The sequence below is a fragment of the Euprymna scolopes genome, chromosome 40, assembly GCF_053919585.1.
Source record: "Euprymna scolopes isolate OS-2025 chromosome 40, ASM5391958v1, whole genome shotgun sequence".
Taxonomy (NCBI): domain Eukaryota; kingdom Metazoa; phylum Mollusca; class Cephalopoda; order Sepiida; family Sepiolidae; genus Euprymna; species Euprymna scolopes.
This window is the reverse complement of record NC_136521.1, coordinates 49,769,026-49,784,989: the sequence shown is the minus strand read 5'-3', so window position 1 is coordinate 49,784,989 and position 15,964 is coordinate 49,769,026. Positions and strand designations below refer to the sequence as shown.

General features: G+C 33.3%; 1 pseudogene; it reads right to left on the bottom strand.

Annotated features, from left to right (window-relative positions):
• Positions 1-935: 935 nt before the first annotated feature.
• On the bottom strand, positions 936-1,052 carry LOC145265934 (5S ribosomal RNA; annotated as a pseudogene).
• Between the last annotated feature and the right edge of the window lie 14,912 nt (positions 1,053-15,964).

Below are 15,964 nucleotides of genomic sequence, written 5' to 3'. Positions count from 1 at the left end.
CACTATCGGACAAGATCCAGCACCTATTCCATTCACATAGTGTTACATACATTTTCTCCCGGTTTCCCGTTTATATGACTGTACTGTAGCGGTATAAATGTAAGTAAAAAAAAAAAAAAAACGTCTCAGCGCTCAGTTCGCCACATAATATTCCTGTCGGTGTTGTTTCCATCTCGAAATGTTAGCGCATAGTCAGCGTGGAGATTGACAGATGTTTAGAAATTCCGGGTACACAGGTGCAAAAAATCGCACTTACTTAGGCGCACACAAGGATTTGTAAAACAAAATTACATTTCAATCTCTGCTTTTAATCTCTTTCTTTCTCTCTCTCTCTCTCTCTGTCTCTCTCTCTCCTCGTACCTAATGTAGAGATTTATTTTGGAATACAAGAAGCGTTTCTGATAACGGCCACGGAAAGGCAGAAAGAATTGGCCTTGCTGACTATGTCGGAACCGGAAGTATTGGTAACCGGAAATCGATGAAGCGTATGTACAAACATAAAATCAATCCTCGTATTATTTCGATTCTTTGGATTACTATTCTTATCTGGATTCTTATTTTCATAAAGATTTCGCAAGGACCCGCGACATAGTGGATAAAGTACTTGGTAACATTCAGTTGTAAAGATATAGTCTACAGGAGAGTGAAGGTCAATCGTCAGTGTGGGCGACACTCAAAAGTACGAATGCGAATTATGTGAGACTTCTATATAGTAATGGCTGACAGAACGAGAGCATGCTATCCTGGTGGATTCAGATAAAGTGATTGATGCCCCCGTTCAGTTTCTAAAGACAAACGATACACCCTGTAGGGGCAGCTACGTATGTAATTGTGAGTCAAGGGTTGCGCAATCTCTAACTACATATCCCCTGAACCGACACAGTGGCAAGGGGAAGTCCAGGACGACTGGAAACAATGCCGAGATAAGCAAAGAGCACATACAGCACCTGGTATTCCCAAATGGTCACCCATTTAGTACTGACCAGGTTCAATGTTGCTTAACTTCGGTGATCCGACGGGAACCGGCGTGTCGACGTGATTATGCCATACGATAAAGTGGTACGTTCAAAATTACATGCAGATTCTCGGGTTCCACAGAAAAACTGTCCAATTCGCCAAGATACATCTAAAGAAGGTCGGAGGTTACATCGAGCGAAACATTATGAAAATAACACTAAGGATGAGAATAGTAGCTCGAAGAATTCAAATTTTTTTTACATGGAGATCACCACTTATCAAGGCCCAGAAGCCACTCGGAGATAAGGGTTACTGCGCGTACAGTAATCAATGGGATAGTATTGTAGTAATTGTTAGTTTTGTAGATTTGATAAAGTGTCTTACTTAAGGGGGCGGTTCATCAGGAATTTGTTTATGTTGGACTTGAAGACATCCAAGTTGTAGTCAGGTGAGAAACAGGTAAACAAAAGAGAGTTCTACAGGCGTGCACTTCTAAGAAAGAAGCTTTGTTTATAGAAAAATTTCCCCCACTCTATATCTGTGCCTAAATCAAAACGCGGATTTCATGAGCAAAGCTTCTTTCTTAGAACTGCACGCCTGTGGAACTCTGTTCCGTCTGCCTGCTTCCCTCCGGACTACAACTTAGATGTCTTCAAGTCTAATGTTAACAAATTCCTAATGAACCGCCCCCCTTATTAAACACTTCATAAAATCTCCTCACTAACGTGATGTACTTGCAATAACCCTTATCCCTGAGTGGCTTCCGGGCCTTGATAAGTGGTGATCACTGTGTAAAAAAAAAAAAAAAAAGAATCTACGTTTTGATTTAGCACAGATAAAGAGTGGAGAAAATTATTGACAGACTAATACGATTAAGACAAATCAATTTTATTGGCACACACATAATAAGTTACAACAAGCCATGTAAAAAGACAAAAAGATCTTGCATTTATATGCCATCTGGATGTTTGCCCAAGATGACTTGAAACCTGAATATACTAGGCATTGTCATGACTTCCGCTGGCAGGATGTTCTAGAGAGGAGAACGTGTGACGTAATTGCACACATTTATGCACATGTTAACATGTAGGGCTCCAACACTTTTAGGTACTTTTGTATTTTTGGTACCGCGCTGAAGTAATAAAGTTATTATTTCGAAAGCCATTCTTAACATGTGGAGGGGGAAGGTGTTTTCTAACTATTCTATGCTTCCAATTAACAATTTAATAATAGTAAAAAAAGATGTTAAATTTGAATTTAACGTGAAAAAAACTATTTAAAAATATCGCTCGCGGTACCAAAAATACATGAGCATCCACTTTCATACTTCGTCGCAAAGAGGTCCTGGATATAACGTTAAGCTATATCCAATGGTGAGGCCCCAGTTTGTTGGCGTTGGGGAGTGTGGAGCCACCTCTTAATTACAATTACTCCTAGGTGTGGTAGTACCTGTTAAGGTCCTTTCTATGGGTTAAATAGAAAGCTACATGGAAAAAAATTATATTGAAAAAATTTTCTTCAAAATTACAAGATTCGGCATTGAATAACCGGAAAAGAGTTGATATGCTGTAAAATAAACAACCAACCGTCACAAAGAAGACAAAAAATAAGAAAGAAATTTGTATTCCGGCATATTTCTCGAGAAGGATTTAATTATATTTTTAGATTAATAATAATAATAATAATAATAATAATAATAATAATAACAACAACAACAATAATAATAACAATAATAATAATAATAACAACAACGACAACAACAACAGCAACAACAACAACAATAATAATAACAATAATAATGACAATAATAATGACAATGATAATAATAAAAACAACAACAACAACAACAACGACAACAACAGCAACAACAATAGTAATAATAATAATAATAATGATAATAATAATAATAATAATAATGATAATGATAATGATGATAATAATAATAATGATAATGATAATAATAACAACAACAACAACAACAATAATAATAATAACAACAACAACAACAATAATAACAATAATAACAACAATAATAATAATAATAATAACAACAACAATCATCATCATCATCATCATCAACAACAATAATCATCATCATAATAATCATCTATATATTAATACGATAGCGTAAGTGTTCTTTTGTGTAATGCTTACATCCGGGCCGTTTAATTGTTATGTTCTTCCATTTCTTGTCATAGATAATTTGACCAAGAATTCTTCATAAGTTTTGGTTTCGGTTTCGATTTTCGCTGAAGGAACTCAAGTTATATATATATATATATATATATATATATATATATATATATATATATATATATATATATATATATATATTTAAAGTGATGGTTGTGTAGTTCCAACGAGAGAAAAAATGTATATATATATATATATATATATATATATATATATATATATGCATGAATTTTTATTTCGTTTTCGATTGAAGCTTATTATTGTTCTAAGGGAGGTGATTCTAATTTACTATCTTTTCTATACCTTAGACGTTTTGCTTCAGAAAAATACAATATTATCGTATTTTACATTTTTGTCATGAATGTCATAAAACTTTGTTACATAAATAAAGTAGTTGCAAAGATAATTTTTCATTGCAATTCTTAATAAAATAGAGTTATCTTCCTTAGAACAACGATTAAGATTCCGAATTACCACTTTTTTAAAATATAACTTCGCTTGCATCGTTTATCTCCAACATATAGTAGACCTCCCTTTGAATAACGAATAAACCCTTCCAATATTTAATTTTAGGCTTATTCAAGTTTATCCAAAGCCAAATATACCTATGGTCAGAAAAATAGCATTGATAAAACTTAAACATTCTATTAGCGTTAAGCCGACTTTTCTAATTCAGAACCGATTGATTTAGCTTGAGCGCTGTATCGAATCTGAGCCACGACGAGCTGTTTTATCTAAAATCTATCAGTTTTTTTTTTCGGAACTTTGCGATAAGATCAAACTTATCACGAAACACCACAACTACTTGATCGGGTTTAATGTGCGTATAAAATCGGAATCCAGGATCACGTTCAAGTTTCCCGATAAAATAACACACTGAGACTTATTCATGAAACATTTTATCAGACTGTTTTGCTTGTAATAAATATCTAATACATTCTAAACCATTATCAATAAATAGGTACTTCCCAATTTTTTTCCAGTAGGTCTACACGTATATGGTATATGCCGATCGTATAGTACAACTTCACTTTAAATAACGAAAAAAAAAAAAAACTTCCAATATCTGATTGCCACAGGCTTAGTTTACCCAAACCTGAATTAATCTATGGTTGGAATAAGCTACTAGCAGGGCCTGTGGAAATTCCACAGGGGACTCATTCATATATAATATATTGATGTCGGCATTCTGTAGATGTTCAGTGTAAATGGAGACGCTCTGATATTATTGTATCTTTTTTGTTAAAACTGCAATAGTATTCAATTTTAGCTAGCACGAACGCCCGGAAAAGCCCGGTTGTAAAGTACGCTTAAATATGATATTTTAATTCTTGCAGATTTCGTATATATTATTATAGAGTTAATGCTCTATCGATTTTTATATATTATAAAGTTGCGATTAAAAAAAAAATATGTATGACTTGGGTTCATTAGCTTGAATCGAAACCGAAATAAAACTTATGATATATATATATATATATATATATATATATATATATATATATATATATATATATGAACCATCTTATCATAGTGTTTGCTTGTGATAAATAGTTAATAATTTACGAGGGTTTAATAATAAGAAGGCGCTTCCCAACTTTTGCCAATATGTGTACATGTGTGTGTGTGTGTGTGTGTGTGTGTTTTATCTTGAACGTATGATGTGGTAATTATCTGGCACTTGTAGAACGAATGCTTGCCTTTATTTCCAATGTCTACGGGCCGACGTCATTTTTCAATAGCGGCTGAGTGCAATATTGATTAGGTTAGTGGATTAAGAGTAGAGTTGTCTAAGCGATATATTATTTTCAAAGAACGCTACCGATTGCATTGATATGAGCTGTCTGTAAGCGATAATGAAAACGCAGCCGAATTAAGAACTCATTAGGCTGTCTCTCCTCATCTCCGTAACAGATCGCTAACACATGAATGGACATAGAATAAAAGAATTATCGTGTTATTATTCGATTATTCGTATATTCTTGTTATCTCCTCGTCTATCACTGAATTGATCAGCTGTTCGTCTGTACTCGGAAATACACTTTAAAAGTTTCAATGCAAAACGCGATAAACCCCATTTCAAAACAATGAAAGCTAAGCTAAGTGGCCGATAATAGTCGAGGGCGACTCGAAAGTTCCTTTTAAATTAACTGCTACATCGAAGTATAGGAGATAACGATACTCGATTTACAGGATTACTCCACTTGCCCTTGATCCTATTCTGATAATACTGAGTATTTAGACACGGGGCATTAAGTACCTTTTTTTTTTAGCTTATTGGTTTGACTCGATCGAGGATTGAACCCCGATCTCGCGGTCCATTGAGAGAATACTTTTAGCATTATCTCAAATCGGGCGGTAAAAGTGACGAAACCATCTTTCTTCAACACTCGTCTAACTACAACCACTGTCAACAATTTCCCCCACTCTCTATTTGTTCCTAAATTTTAACATAAATTCCATGAACAAAGCTTTTTTCCTAGAACTACCCACCTGTGTAACTCTTTTCCGCTGGTCTGCTTGCCAGCTGGCTATAATATGGTCTATTTATTTATTTGCAGAATTTTATCCTCATCCCCATAGTTATTGTTTCACGGCGTTTCGACTATCTACAACTCTAGCATTTGTCAGGTGGTTGACCGGACGGATAGGAATACCGAGTCTCTTAATTGCATCCTCAGTAATTACTGTCTTCAATAGTTGTTGTCATCTCACCAATTTTGGAAAACATATCCTCTGGTCGGCTTTAAGTAAGATTGAAACGACTATCCTTAGACAAAGCTCACCGTAGATCGTAGGGATCAACGCCTCCTTCTACCGTGCAAAGGACGCTGAAGAGCGATCAAGGTTTGATTTTTTCGTTTTATTAATCCAAGTGTTTCGTTCTTATCTGATCTTCCATCGTTGGGTCCGTACTGAATGTTATATAATTTTATTAATATAATCATTTGAGATGAGTAATTCGTATATTTATTTATTTGAAATAATTTATATATTTATTTATTTAAAATATTTGTATATTTATTTATTTTAAATAATGTGTATATCTATTTATTTTAAATAATTTGTACATCTATTTATTTGAAATATTTGTATATTTATTTATTTGAAATCATTTGTATATCTATTTATTTGAAATAATTTGTATATCTATTTATTTGAACTAATTTGTATATTTATTTATTTGAAATAATTTGTATATTTATTTATTTTAAATAATTTAAAATTCAAAAATAATTTGTATATTTATTTATTTTAAATAATTTGTATATTTATTTATTTGAAATAAATAATTTGTATATTTATTTATTTGAAATAATTTGTATATTTATTTATTTAAAATAATTTGTATATTTATTTATTTGTGAAATAATTTGTGTATTTATTTATTTAAAATAATTTGTATATTTATTTATTTGTGAAATAATTTGTATATTTATTTATTTGTGAAATAATTTGTATATTTATTTATTTGTGAAATAATTTGTATATTTATTTATTTAAAATAATTTGTATATTTATTTATTTGTGAAATAATTTGTATATTTATCTATTTGTCATAACTTGTATATTTATTTATATGAAAGAATTTGTACATTTGTTCATTTGAAATAATTTTTACATTAATATATTTGAAATAATTTGTACATTTATTTGCAAAATTTGTATCTGTATATTTTTAAATAAGTTGTATATTTATTTATTTGAAATAATCTGTGTATTTTTTATTTGTAATAATTTGTGTATTTATTTGAAAATACATTGTATATTTATTTATTTAAAATAACTTGTATATTTATTTATTTGCAATATTTTGTATATTTATTTATTTGAAATAATTTGTATATTTATTTGAAATAATTTGGATGTTTATTTATTTGAAATAATTTATATATGTATTTGAAATATTTTGCATATTTATTATTTGAACTAATTTTTATAATTATTTGAAATATATTTATATTTATTTATTTGAAAAAAAAGTGTATATTTATTTGCAATATTGTGTATATTTATTCATTTGGAATAATTTTTATATTCATTTCTTTGTAATATGTTGTATATTAATTTATTTTTAATATTTTGTACATTTGTTTATTTGTAATATTTTGTACATTTATTTGTAATAATTTGTACATTTATTTATTTGAAATATTTTGTACATTTATTTATTGAAAATAATTTGTAAATTTATTTATTTGATATATTTTGTACATTTATTTTTTTGTAATAATTTGTACATTTGTTTATTTGATATATTTTGTACATTTATTTATTGAAAATAATTTGTACATTTGTTTATTTGATATATTTTGTACATTTATTTATTAAAATAATTTGTAAATTTATTCATTTGATATATTTTGTACATTTATTTATTTGTAATAATTTGTACATTTATTTGATATATTTTGTACATTTATTTTTTTGTAATAATTTGTACATTTATTTATTTGATATATTTTGTACATTTATTTTTTTTTAATAATTTGTATATTCATTTATTTGAAATATTTTGTACATTTATTTATTTGAAATTTTTTTGTACATTTATTTATTTGAAATATTTTGTACATTTATTTATCGGTAATAATTTGTATATTCATTTGAAATATTTTGTATATTTATTTATTTGTAATAAATATTCACATTTTTACCCAATTTCCACCAGTTAGCATCTTACACTCATAAACCTTTGTTCCTGATTGGTGTTACGTCTTCGTCCTTTGTAATATATATATATATATATATATATATATATATATATATATATATATATATATTTCGGGGCCAACGGCCAACTAGCACCGTGTGTGTTTGTGTGTATCTATGTGTGTGTTGGGGTGAAGAGGGCTCCCGTAAGCTGTGGTGAAGGCAACCTTTCTAGGAGAAGCAAATATCTTAAATTAAGATTTAAAAAACCATAAAGCGGGAGACCAGTAACGCATTAAGCTGGTCTGCAGTTTAAATTGTTGCTGGCTATCTTGCTCTCGCTTGTTGCTGGATCTCAACATTTTGAACCGAGAGAGAGACTTAGCTGTCGTACAAAGCTAAGACTCTGTAACATTATCTGTGTATAGATACTCTCTCAGACATTAAAATGGTCCCGTGGCAATGGAAGTCATTTTTGGGCTCATGGACTTTTAAGTGTCTGAGGGAGTGGCACTCGTCTGAAAAGACGTTGCAATCATCATATATATATATATATATATATATATATATATATACACAGACACACACACATATATATATATATATATATATATATATATATATATATATATATATATATATATATATATATATAACACTCGACTACACTCTAAAATTATGTTTTACATAATATGATATCGACATTATTCCTTTTTGCTTTTAAATACAATTTTAGTCAAAGTCCAGATTTAAAATATTCGGTGTCACATTCCATTGGGGTGTTGTAGAATGGTTATAGAAGCAACTTTTGTTCCTTGAATGGGTTATAGGAGCAGTTTCCATGGTTTTATAAGCTTTTTTTAATGTCGTTTTACATTATGCCAAATACAAACAACTCTAATCAAAGAGTTGTTGATCGAATTAACAAGTACTAACTCACACATTAATATTAACTAGACTACATGTGACCCGTTGGGTCAGTATGTTATATTAGCTATGGAATTAATGTAGGGGCGTGACACTTGTGACGTAAAGAAAATAGCTTTTTTGTGAGATAGCAGAAATATTTCTATGAAAGTATATTAAAATCAAGTCGTTCTGTTTATAATTGTTTATTTTTGAAAAAAAAAAGCCAACAAATTTACAGCCATTTAATTATAAGTGGTTTGCCATACTTATAGGTAAATGCCACATAATTACATGCGCAGCTGCCCCTACAGGGGGCATCCTTTGTCTTTTGAGACTGTACGGAGGCATTGAAGTTCGTACTATTTTTTTTTATCCATACCTGCTTCTCCATTGTTGTACTTCTTATTGCTTCCTTCCTTAAACTAATGTGTTGGTTGTTTTTCCGAGTCGATAACAATCTTATCTGCAGTAATTTTTGATCAATGATACAAAAGTTGGAAACAAAGCGCTTGTCACTGCTGTGCTCACTCTGCCTATAAAAGATTATAAAAAGGAAAAAAAAAAAAACGTGGCCCGAGAAAGACAGAGAAGAAATATACGTGTTACACACGTGGTCCGAGAGCGACAGGAAAAGACGTGTCCTAAATATGCCAGGAAAATAACAGAGTACCATGTGTTCGACATGGCGGAGCCTTGTTGAGCACGTTGGAGTACGAGAGGATTTTTGAGCAAGATACTAGGCGTTATTTTCGAAGTACCTGTAAATAAATGTCTGTTGTTTCAACCGAAAAAGTGTAAGTCGAATTTTTTCCTTGTTTTTATTTCCTTGCGACTGTCTGCATACAACATGTGGGTCCCGGGTGTTGATATATAACGACTACATTACAAACATAGGTTAATGTCGACGTAGAACTACGAAGGATATATTATTTCATGGATAGATACAAATACCAAAGGCTGTTCCAAAAATAATTTGCGCACATTTCAAGTCCTTATATCTGCTTAACTATGAATGGTAGTAAGATTAAAGTTGCGCCATTTTAAAGCTAACTGTATTATGTTTTTTTTTGTGAAGCTATTGATTTTTTTTTTTTTCATTTTTTTCCAGATATGTATCCTTATTAGTTCTCGAGATATTCAATATAAAAACATGCCCAAGACTTTTGGAACACACTGTACTTTCAAATTGACACATATTTTCTCTTAAAAACATACTTCGGTTTATATAAAGATATAACACAATTATTGATGCTGCGACTGGCTCACATCCACAATATCTCCGAGCCGACGTGACGTCCCATTTTCAATAGCGATTGAATCGAATGTGAATGAAAACGAAGAAAATCCAATAGTTTTCTGAATATTGGTTGAATTCTCTTTTCTTTCCCTTCTCCTTCCCTATCGGCTTCAGAAAGAGTTCGATAGAAACATAGCGATCTTTTCCGTATTGTTAAACTCTAATCCACAACAGTAAATTCATACGTGAACAACACAATTCATTTGCTTTTAATCCTCAGAGATGGATGAGATATATTAATAAAACACTTCAAGTTTCATTCGATGAACCTAATGCAAGTACCCAGTGAACCAAGTGCAAGTACCCGGCAGATCAAGTGTAAGATCACTGCCAAAGATACTGCGAAGAAGGTGGGCTCTCTCTACCGTGCTAGAAAGTTACTTACGCCTGAAAGTATCCTGTATCTCTACAAGGCCACCATTCGCCAATGTATAGAGTACTGTTGTCACATCTGGGCTGATGCATCTGCTACTAGTCTCTCACTTCTGGACAGGGTTCAAAAGAGAGTCGCCAACCTCATGGGTCCTGAACTATCTTCTAAGCTTCAACCTGTGGCCCATCGACGTAATGTTGCATCCCTCCGCCTGTTTTACAAGTATTTTAATGGTGAATGTTCTGACGAACTACAAGCCCTTGTGCCCCCTCGACGTAAATACCCCCGATAAACCCGACAAGTAGCAAAGTCCTATAGCTACACAGTAGAGACCCCTAGATGTAAGAATTCCTTCTACTCTCATAGTTTCTTCCCCAAGACTGCTAGACTTTGGAACTCTCTCCCGGGTTCCTACTTTCCCAAATGTACTGACATGCAGAAGTTCAAGTATAATGTGAACGGACATCTCGCTGCTCAATTCCCTACATAGTATTTCTAAATGGAATAAAAAGTACCCAATGAACCAAGTGCAAGTTCCTGGCAGATCAAGTGCAACTTATCCGGTGAACCAAATGCAACTTACCCGGTTAACCAAGTGCAAGAAAGATTCAAACAATTGCACTTAAAGGGAGGTCAGAATCTTAAAAAAAGATCTCTCGGTTAGAATATCTGAATTAACGAGTGAATATTTGGCACCCGGTAGAATGCTCCATCCCCAGCTTGAACAAACTGATAAGAAAATAAAAAAGGTTAATTGAAGAAACAACACCAAGCAGACTACCCAGAATGAATACCATATCCCGACAGATAAAACGATCACCGAAATAGCTCGGTCTTTATCTATTTAATTCCTTTTCAACGCAGGAAAAAGTGACACAAAGTTGAAAGGTGGGGAGAATGAGACAGCGCCTCGGAACGAGGCGGATTCTAACCTATTAAAAATAGCTTGGATAACCTTCGTCGAAATTCCTAGGTCAAGGTGCCTCACACAGTAAATAACAAAATTATACTTCAAGAAAGTGGTCAAGGTCTGTGCGAGTTCGCCTTCTAGGATTAGCCATGGTCAATACTTAAGCCCGATAGATAAAATACTATCGAAATAATCCAGTTTCTGACGGACTAATTGTAACGTGCTTGTCAATGCCGTTATTTGATTATTTTGTGTATATCAACTCTTTATGGAAAAAAGAGGTGGGTGGCATATTCTATAACAATAATTACAGGGCGATGAAGTTTGAAGAATTAATGTCATGACAACATATGATACAACGTGACAGGGTGATAGACGAACGTAATCGGCTCTTCTTTTCGTTGTCTCCTTTTGTATCCGTCTGTTTGTCTGTCTGTCTGTCTCTCTCTTTCTCCATCCTTTTCTCAGGTAACGTCTTTTTAAAAAAATCGATTATTTCTTATAAGATGCTTCTGTAACGTTGTCCTTAATATGTTAACACGTTGAAGGGAAACAGAAGAAAGGGGGGAAAAAAGTCGACTCACTTTCTTTTTATAAATAAAATCCTTTATATCTTTTTATAAATAAAATCCTTTATATCTGGTATTTTAAAGAACGCATCTTTTTATATATATTTTAGCTGTTCGTTTCTTCTTCTCCAGCCGCGTGCGACTTTTCGTCTCGGTTGTGACGTCACCCACGTGTCTCAAACACATGCTATTCAGAACATAAGCTTCACCTCGAACATGTGCTTTTGCCGAACATCGCTCCTCCATACACCTCCTCGTGTCGTACATCACTGTACGAACACCTGCTTCTCTTAACACATGCCGCTTCTCCGTCCACGTGTGTGCTTTTATCATCTCTGCTATGACGTCACTTCGAGTAGCTGGCTTGGTCATTTGCATATCTTTATGCAACTGCTGCTGCTCTCAGCGTCAGCGGCTGTGTTAACACTTCGTCTGAGAGTCGGTTCGTTTTGCTCAAGTTCGAAATTGCCTTGTGTGTGTGACTCTTATTTTCAGAAAAGCATTTCCTCGTTTTATAAATGTTTCGTTCTTCATCAGACTATCGTGCTGGTTATTTTATCGACTATGCTATCATTTTATTTAAAATACAACTGTCAGAAGCAATGCGCTTGTCAATGCCATGCTTACTCTGCACATAAATGTTCGTCCAGTAAAAACAAATGTGTGGGGTATATTCTACGAGGGGGGTGCAATAAGTAATGCCCCTGACCCACTTTCCATAGCAGTAGAGCAACGAAACTTGGCACAGTTATTAGTCTTTCTCTACATAGGAACCACCCAAAGTTATTCATTTCTTCCATCGTTTGATGCAGTTCTGGAGACCGTTTTTGTAGAACACCCCAGATTGGTCCTCCAACCACAACGTGACTTCAGAATTCCAGGCTGCATCATCTGGGAAACGCTTTCCTTTCAAAAACAAATTCATGGCTGGGAAGAGGTGAAAGTCAAAGGGTACAAGGTCAGGAGAGTAAGGAGGATGGGGAGGGGAATTTCATAACCACACGCCCGTGCTTCTGATCTGGCCACATGCGAGTTGTGGACCGGAGCGTTTTCCTACAGGAGGAGGGTACCTTTGCTGATCTTGCCCCGCCTCTTATTTTGATAGCTTCCCTTAATTTCCTCAAAAATGAAGCATAATAGGCTCCTGTAATTGTGGTACCCTTTGCCAGGAAAGCTGTCATCACTACTCCGTCCTGGTCCCAGAAGACTGTGAGCATGACCTTGCCAGCGGAGGATGGCACCCTTGCCTTTTTTGGAGGTGGTGAGTCCAAGTGCTTCCACTGCATTGACTGAGCTTTGGTCTCTAGATCATCAGGTTTCATCCTGTGTAATCAGTCTTTTGAAAAACTTTAACTCATCTTCTTTGCACATCTCTAAATTCATCCTCAAGCACTCTATGCGTTTTCGCTTCTAGAATGGTATGAGCAACCTGGGAATCCATCAGGCAGACCTTATGCATATGTAAATGGTCATGAATGATAGTTTCCACAGACCCTGTACTAATCTTGACATCTTTGGCTATTCGGCGAATAGTAATGCGTCGATCTTCCAAAATGGCAACCTCAACTTGACGGACAGATTCCTCATGAATGTCGGAAGGGGGGCGACCAGGTCTGGGAGTTGTTTCCATTAACTTCCGGCCATGTTTGAATTCACGATGCCAGCGTTTTACAAGGTCATATGATGGGGCATTATCACCATAAGTTTCTTTCATTTCATCAAAAGTCTCCTGTGGTGTGCGTCCTTTCAAATACAAAAACCGGATCACTGCTCGACATTCAACAGGCTCCATTTCACGCCTGACTCAGTTCAAACACCTGTAAAACATAAACCATAATTCGTTCACTGCTGTAATTTGCTACATAACCCGTAGAGATATAAATCATTGCACATGCAAAATTTCAGCTAGATCAGACAACTGGAAGTGGGTCAGAGCATTACTTATTGCACGCCCCTCTTATTCACAACAGTTATACAGCGATTAATCTGGGAAGAATTAAAATTATGGTATGGCTTGGTGTTGTAGACCCGTGCTAGGGGTCACAAATGAAAGAAACCACAAACAGTTTTAAGTGTATAAAATATATGTATTTATCATAAAGAATACAGGAGCCACTAAAGTGGTATGAGAGGAACGTGTTCGTAGCATGCGGTTAAACATGGTATGAATGTCTCCATTTAGTCTCTGCAACCAGTGGTATCCATAGGACTGGTTGATTCCACTTAGTTCTCAAATAGGGGTGATTTGTACCCCACAACACTTGGTATTATCGATTCTCGCCATTAACGTTTTGTGTTATCGACTCCACCTCTATCTCTCTCTTTCTCTCGCTCTCTTTTAGTTAGTCTGTCATGCTTAAATAAAAAAAAATACCTTGATATGTCATGCTCAAGATAAAATATTTTCGTCGGTCTGTCATGCTTAAGTTTAAAAACATTTTCGTTAGTCTGTCATGCTTAAGTTAAAAACACTTTCGTTGGTCCATCATGCTTAAGTGAAAAAAAACATTTACGTTGGTCTGTCATACTAAAGTAATAAAAAACATTTTTGTTGATCTGCCATGCTTAAGTTAGAAACCATTTTCGTTATTCTGCCATGTTTTAGCTAAAAACATTTGTGTTGGTCTATCATGAAACACATTTTTGTTTGTCTGTCATGCTTAAGTTAAAAATACATTTTTGTTGGTTTATCATGCTTAAGTAAAAAACATTTTCGTTTCTCTGTCATGCTTTAGATAACAAACATTTTTCGTTGGTCTGTCATGCTTAAGTTAAAAACATTTTCGTTGGTCTGTCATGCTTAAGTTAAAAAACATTTTCATTGGTTTGTCATGCTTAGGTAAAAACAAATATTTTCATTGACCTGTTATGCTTAAGTTAAAAAAAGACATTTTCGTCCGTCTGTCCCGCTGAAAGTCCAAAAACATTTTGGTTCGTCTGCCATACTTAAATTTAAATAAGCATTTTTGGTTATCACTCAGAGAAACGATGATGTCTGCGATCAGCAATGTAAAAATTTAAATAACTTTAATAAAAAAAATTGATCCGGCAAAACAACTCATTAAATCCAAAGATTTTTTTGTTTATTTTTATTGATTTGAACCATCTGTTAAATTTCACACAAACTTTTCGGATAACTTGAGATAAAACATTGCTATTTTTTACCAAAAATAATCCTTTTTTTATTTTTTATTTTTTAAGAATATCAACCGTAAGAACTTCGCTATTTTATATATCTACATACACATTTTGACGTGAAACTGCAAAAAACCTTATTCAAACCACTTTGGATACTTATGTAGTTACGTTATCGTGCTGAAGCCGAAGTTACACGGCCATTTTCAGCTGGATAGCCGCCGGGATATGCAGAGACGATTTACTAGTAAACGACGAAAAAAAGAAAACATTGTTTTAATGAAAACAAAATAAGTAAAATACACATTTTTAATGAATAATGTTACTAACCTCTTCAGAAGAAAATGAAAAAGTAAAAAAAAAAAAAAAAAAAAAAAACACTCAACCTATGGCAATCTTTCAGAAATAATATTTATTTAAATGTTTCTTTTAACAATCATACAAAAAATTATAACAACTAAGACATTTTTTGTATCTTTGAAAACTTTGGCCATTTTTAAGAATTTTTTCTCCAAATGTTAGTAAGAGTATTGAAAATGAGATTAAAAACAAAATCAGAAATTGTTTGGTGGATTAAAGTTATTTTGTATTTTCTTCAAATATATTTTTTTTTAAACTTCAAAAATTTTTCGCGGTACTTATGCAGAGAAGATACCGTGCTGAAATAATAATGTTCTTATTTAGAAACCCATTCTTAGTGTTGGGAGGGGAGAGTGGTAATTTTTATAAGCCTTAAGGGATGCATAGTTTTTCCTCCATTTTTTTTCAAAGTGCAGGGATACTCGCAGGTCTGGCATCTTCTACGTAATGCCAATTAGTTTTCCTTCCGAGAAAAATTTTATTACCTTTACCAGTGATTGTAGTTTTTTCTCCTAGTTACGATAAATTATGATAATGATATTTTCTTAAAGTCAAACTGATTAAATTGTTTTTCTCGTCTGTTGGCTTGAATTTCATTGGATATGCGT